We start from the raw sequence: 7,067 nt of genomic DNA on the forward strand, positions 1-7,067 counted from the left end.
CCTTCCACAAACACCCGCTGGTCAGCTGTCACACCCCGGACCCCGCACCCCTTGCTCAGGATGTAGCCGTGGATGAGAGGTGTGCTCACCACTGTAGATGGGAACACCAAGGGTCACAGCAGTGTGTCAGAACAACTAAAGAAGCAGGCAGGAAGTGCAGCTGCCAGATCCTGAGGAACCCACCCACCTGATTTGTGTTAGAAGTGCACACTCAATGCTGTTTTTATTGTTTCTTTCTTCTTCACCTGTTTTTATGCAATCTTAATTTTCCTGTATCCTCTTTACCTTTAAAAACCCCAACGAACACCAACTCACTACCTGACTATTCGTTCATCACACACAGCCAGCCACTGAAAACAACAGATAAAGCACACATGTAATTCCCAACAGTAAAACCTACTTCTAGATAATTTTACCTCTCCAAATCTATCATTTTCTTGGTTTCACCTTCTTTTGATTCATATTTACATCATATTTATCACAATCTGCAGGACTGCAGAACTCCAGGTGGCTGCCTGTTCCATAAAGCTCCGGGCAAGGCCCACGGGTGCCAGCAACCAGCGGTCAGGTGAGGACTCGAGTCTGTCCACCTGTCGAGCAAACCTGTGCAGAGTTCTGCCTGCCTCTGTGGCACCTCACAGTGTCCTGCCCTGGCCCATCACCCAGGGCCCCTTCAGGGCCACGGCGCCCACTCCACCGTCATAGTTCCCACAGAGCCAGGGCACCGAGCACTGGATTTGGACCAATTAATTTCCACCTAGGTCTGCTATTAATGAGCCATATGTGTGTCCTCGTCCTGTCACTTCCCTGTCCTTGGACTCTGATTCCTCCTCTGTAAAATGAGGAGGTGGGACTAGAGAGGCCTCTGGCCACATCTTAGTTTGTGGTGATTAGCCCATGCTGTCTTGCAGTTGTGCCTGTTCATTCCGGGTTCCTGCAAGGCCAGGTACTGAAATGAGGAAAGCTTGTCCCTGGCTCCCAGCCTCCATCTATGCTCTGCTGCTGTGTTTTGGTTTGGTTTTCTTTGGTTTTTTGTTACCAGGGATTGAATCCATGAGCACTTACCCCAGAGCCACATCCCTGGCCCTTTTCATTTTTTAATTTAAGATGGTCTCGCTAAGCTGCTGAGGCTGCCCTTGAACTCATGATCCTCCCACCTTGGGCTCCCCAGCTGCTGGGATTATGAGGATGTACCATCATGCCCTCTCGTTTGAAAGGGTTTGTCCCCCCAAAACTCATGTGGAGGCGTAATTGCCCAGCAGAACAGCATTGTGGTGGTGGAGCCCTTAAGGGAGGTGATTGGGTCCCTGGGCACCACCCTGGGAAGGAACAGCTGCCCATCTCAAAATGGTGGACACCTCCCAGGACAGCAGTCCTGGCCTGGCCACGCGAGCGGCTTGTCATAAAGTGAGTTCAGCTTCCTGAGCTCACTCTCCTGCGCCCTCTTGAGCTCTCTTGCATGCCGTCCCGCCACGTGACGGCATCCTGTGGCACAGCCAGGTTGTCTGGCCAGGTATGTTGCCATGCTGTTTGGGCTCTCCAGCTTGAGGCACACCTGGCCTCAGGTATTACATCAGAGCAACAGAAAGGGGAAGGCATGGGCCACCCCAGTCTGCACCTCAGAACCTCCTTCTCCCCATTCCCGCCCGAATCCCTCAGGTCACTTGCATCAAGGGTAAAGCACCAGGAACAATTTAAAGCATTACCCAACCTCGGCTGAGGAAAAGAGAGGAGAGGACGCCATTGAGCAGTGTCGGGAGGTGGGCTCAGATGCTCCAGGGTCACACCCTGCTCCTTCCAGCCTGGCAAGTCACAGAGTGCTGTGTCGACTTAATAAGGACTCCATAAACACCAGCATTTTATCTCCTTAGCAGACGATGATCAAGTACCAAGACAACAGAACTAAGTTCTGTGATGGTCTGAACTTTGTTTGGAAGTGTTCCGGCCCAGCCCGTCATGCTGTGCACGTGGCAGCTACCCTGGGCTGAGACTGAACTCAGCAGCGTGGCTTCCTTAGTCAGCGGGTGCTAGGATGTGGAAGAAATGCAGGCAGAGGCTTTGAGAACGCGACCATAATTTGGCGTGGTCTCTGGAGGCCTCTGATCCCCACCAGGGGGAGAGCTGAGGTAGCCACTACCCACACGGACCAAGGCCAGCTGCAATCTGAAGCCGAAACCCAGCCTCACATGGCGGGGTTGCCGTCCCCATGAGTGTAGGGCGGGGGAATGTTTGCTTTAAGTGGTTGAGCTCTGGGGTGGCTTGTGACACAGCACTGTTGTGTCAGTGTCCACCTGAGAGGCCCTGCCACGATGCTATTGGGAGTCCAAGTCTACACAAGGCAAAACCTCTGGCATCGGCCACACATCCCGACTGCCTTGTTTCCACGCACCTCCTTCATTGCCAGCCTTCTGTGCCTGGGTCTGAGCACTCTCAAAAGTCTTCCCTGAGCGTTCCTGTGGCAGGCCCTGGGAATAGCTTGTGAACGTGCAACATCTTTGTCCTCTTAATGTCTACTGGGAGCCGTGGATAAACTACAAGAAATGATAATTCAGTGAGTCAGGGACTGTTCTAGAAAAGTGCCAGCCTGTTAGGAGACCAAGCAGAAAGGACACCTGACCTGGCTGTGGGGTCAGAGAAGGTGCAAAACATACACTGGGGCAGAAAGAAGGAGTAGGAATCGGGAGTGGCGTGCGGGGAGCCCCTGGCTCTGAGGGCACAGCCGCCCTTGCAGGGCGGAGCTCCTGCCCCACGTCCCTGCGTGCCTCCTCGTGCGCTGGGCCAACCACAGACCTCAGCGTGGATTCTTGCTTGCCTCCCTCTCCCAAGGGGAGCTGCCGGGAAATAGCCGTGCTGGGACCGCTGCGGGGAAGTCCGAGCTGGCGCATCCTGGAAAGGGCTGGCCGGCTGCCCTCCGAGCCAGCTGGCACCTGGGGACAGGCTTGCTGCCTGGGAGTCGTCTCTCTTTTCTCCTGTGCCACCTGCACAGGCAGCTCCTGCGCACCGGGCCGACCAGCCAGCTCCAGGGAGAAAGCACCGGGGGCCGGGGCTTCCCCAGGCTTCTTCATCAGCACCAAGACTCCTGCCCGGGCAGTGGCAGCGGCCCTCTGCTCCTCCAGGGACACTCCCTGCAGGGACATGGGGAAGTTTCTTCACGTGCCCAAGACTGCTGGTGGCGGGGGCTTTGTGACTCCCCCAGCGACAGCACAGAGGCTGGGCAGGGAAGACAGGGTGTGGGAAGACCATACATCTGGAAAGGACATCGCGCTGCTTCTGGGTCTGCAGAGGGACAAGGACCGCAGCGCTGGCTCCTCCTGGAAACCAGCTTCTGCTCCTTCATCACAAGGCTGGCCGAACCCAGCTCTGTCCCCATGTCATCACTGTCTGTCCCCATCGGCCTCACATGAGCAGGCCTGGGCACATATGAACACACTCACACAAGCACACATGCACACACACATGCACACACACAAACATGCACTCACACTCACGAGCACACTCATTCACAAGCACTCACAAGCTTGTGGACTCACACTCTTGTGCATGGATTCAGTCACACACATTCACAGGCACACACACACACACACACACAGGTGTGGGAACCCGACGGGGTGAAGGTCAGGGCTGCACTGCACACAGCAGACGGCCTCCTTCACTTCCTGTGGTCAGCACGCACCGTCCCATTGGGCTTCAGGATGGCCCTCTGTGGCCTCTCCTCTCCTCTCCTCTCCAGTGCGGGAGGTCGCTGACTGTGCGCTAATCTGTCTCCGTCTGGGTGGAGGATCCAGGTGGAGGACGCTGGGGGTCGCGTGTGGTGAGCTTCTAAGGTTTGATGTGTAGGAGTGTAGGGGTGTGGGAAGTGGGAAGTGTGTGTGGTTTTGTGTGTTTGTGTACATGAAATCAACAGCATCCAGAGCAGCATTCTTTTGAGAGAATTTCTAAGCTGTTTTTTCCAGGTTTTCCCATTTTTGTCAAATTTTCTGACTCTCAATTTCCCAGCTTGGCCCTAACTCAAAGGTGAGTTTCTTTTCTGGAAATAGAAATTATCTAATCAATACACTCTGAGCAACATCAGCAAATGTAATTTAAGGGCAGATTAAAGTTCATATCTTCCCATCAACCTGTACAAACACATCAGACTGCGAAATGCAAGAGCAGCTCACGCCCCGAGAGAAGCTCCTTCCCGTTGTGGGGGATGAGATTCTAGGCTGGGCCTGTTGAAGAAGGCGGTGGCCGTCGGACGCTGCTTCCTGCAGGCCGGCAGTGCCAGTCCAGAGCTTTCCTCCTCACGCCAAGGTCGGCTTTCTTGCCAGGTGAGTCTCTGCCGACCCCGTGCCCACATACCTCTCCAAGGACAGTCAAAAGTGCACTGGTGCCTCATGTGCACTGGTCGCCAGGAGCACCGGGCAGGTCACTGACACTGGGCAGCAGAGTGGGGCCAGACGGGAACACAGAGCGGCCTGTGCTGGATTTTTTCTCATTCCACACCAGCTCCCTGGGCAGAGTGATGGAGGGGCAGGTAGACACCGGGGAGGGCCCCTCTGCAGAGGCAGAAGCCAGCCTCAGAGAAGCAGGCTGTGTCCAGGCAAAATGTCCTGGGAGGTGGGACAGGAGAAGAGGGCCAGTGGTGGCTGCACTGAACAGCTCAGCACGTGGTCCCAGGCCTCCTCCCCAGTTGGTGCCCAGATTGCTGCTCTGTTCCTGGAGGCTGAGGTGCGGGGACCGCATTATGGGGGCCTTGGACCCCTGGATTCTGGAAGGGTCAGCCCAGCAGGATCCCAGGCATGGAAGGAAACAGGAAGCAGAGCAGGGTAACCTACTGCATCTGCTCCCTTGGCTGGTCCCCCTGCTGGCTGGCCGCCTCCCCTATCTGCTGACCTGAGTTCAATGGATTGGGTCAGGCTACTGGTAACAAAATATAGGTGACCCTCCACGGCACGGTCCAAAGTATGGTTTTTGACCCCGATAATGTAAAAGCAATCTGCATTCAGACTTTGAACTTGGATCTTTTTCTGGGCTAGTGCTACGCAGTCCGATCCATTCTCTGGATCTGGGACAGCCCTACAGGCACTGTATGGCTGAACTAGGTTGTTTGGTTGATTATGTGTATTAAGTACATTTTTTAAGTAGGATATTTTCAATTTATTTATTGAAACATAACCTGTCATAAGCCCAGGAACATCTGCATCACAGACTGAGAAGTTTAGAATAGACATTTATTTCTCTTGTCCTGGAGGCCAGAAAGTCCAAACCAAGATGCCAGTGGATTCGGTGTCTATGAGGTGTGTTCCTTATGGGTAGTGAATTCTTGCTGTCCTCGTGTGCCGGAAGGACCAGTCAGCTCTCCATAGTCTCCAATCACAAGGGCTCACCTGCCAAGGCCCCACCTCGGGGTAGGACGTCAACACGAGAGTTCAGGACATAAACGCAGCAGAGAGCTGGCAGCACTCTGACGCACGCGCCCTGTCCCTGCCGCGGTCTCCCATCTCTGCCAAGGGCCCTCAGCAGACTCTCCTCCCGTCCCAGCCGAGCACATGCGCTGCCTCGCCAGGCCCTCGCCAAGGCCGTCGAGCGTTACAAGCACAACCTCTCTCCTCCTCTCCACCTGACATTCCCGTTCTGCCCGAGCCTCGGGGAAGGCCTGCTCATTGAAGGGATTCCTGGGAGCACAGACACAGAGCCCTTCCTTTTCCCTGGGGGACGTGTTCCAGGACTCTCAGTGGATGCCTAAAACCACTGGCAGTGTCAAACCCTGTCTATACTGGCTGTTTCTACAGCATGTATATATATACACACACACACCTGTGGGAAAGTTTAACTTATACCTTAGGCACAGTCTGCTCCTCCTCCGAGCCAATGCCACCACCACCCCAGCTGAAGCCAGCCTGGTGCCTCAATTTTCTCATCTTTTGCCACTGCAGCCTCCTGACATGGCAATCCAGGTGGACCCCGCAGCGATTTTATCCCCTACTGGCCTCACACTATCCAGAACCTCCAATCTTTTGACCCCTTTGCTGATGCAGCTAAGGGTGACGACTTTCTCCCAGCAGGGACTGAGGGTTGCATTCATATAAGAATCCGGCAATGGAGGGCAGGAAGACCCTGACTGCAGTTCAGGGTATTGCAGATGGCGATGACGGAGAGCAACTCGCCTGTAACGGTACTATGGTTGAACATCCTGAACACGGCGAGGTTTTTCAACTGCAAGGTGACCAAAGCAAAACCATTTACCAGTTTCTCTCAGAGGTTGCATTGTCAAGAAGGAGCAGCTTAAGGTTCACAGATTCTAAAATGAACCTAAACACGTGGAAAATGTCTTGAATGATTGTGTTCTCTAAACCCAGGGTGGCTGCCTTATGAAGTGATTCTCTGCAGTAAATGGGCTTTCCATGTATTTAATCATTCAAACTTCCATTCACATCTGCATAATTTCAGAAAACCTGGGCTATGTCGGCTAGTAAAACATAAAAACATTGTAGGGAGATGGTAACCGAGCCCCATATTCATCTTAACATGTTTCCAATGGAAAATATTTTGTTTTAAGTATTAATTTTTTTATTGTTCCGTTTTAACTTGATTAAATATTTTTTTGTTGTAATGAACTATGTATGTTGCAGCTTAAGAATTAAAAAATTAGGGGATGGGGGTGTGGCTCAATGGTAGAGCACTTGCCTGGCATGTGTTAGGCACTGGGTTCAACTCTCAGCACCACTTATAAATGTATAAATAAAATAAAGGTCCCTTGACAACTAAAAAAAAATTTTAAATCTATGAAAATAAATAAGTAAATTAGGCACAGAAAGATTAACAACAACCTACCATGGATCTATGCCACCTCTGCATGCAATTTTTTCTTCTTATTAAGTAGAGAGCTTTTACCTTTCCACTCAAAGGAAGCACTTTACAGCTCCTCCTAGGTGTCTTTGAATCCCCTGTATCACTACCCGTCTGCCCTGGGCCATTAAGTGAAATACGGGTAACTTGGTCAGAAGCAGCGTGGTACCACGGCAGTTGACCTGAAGGATAAAACAGCTTCCAAGTGACTGCTGGGCGGGTAGTGTATACAAAGT

At 52.7% G+C, this 7,067-nt stretch overlaps 1 pseudogene; it reads left to right on the forward strand.

Moving 5' to 3' along the window:
- Positions 1–4,726: 4,726 nt before the first annotated feature.
- On the forward strand, positions 4,727–6,287 carry LOC124979555 (eukaryotic translation initiation factor 1b-like; annotated as a pseudogene).
- Positions 6,288–7,067: the final 780 nt, after the last annotated feature.

This window comes from Sciurus carolinensis, chromosome 3 (genome assembly GCF_902686445.1).
Source record: "Sciurus carolinensis chromosome 3, mSciCar1.2, whole genome shotgun sequence".
In the NCBI taxonomy this organism is placed as follows: domain Eukaryota; kingdom Metazoa; phylum Chordata; class Mammalia; order Rodentia; family Sciuridae; genus Sciurus; species Sciurus carolinensis.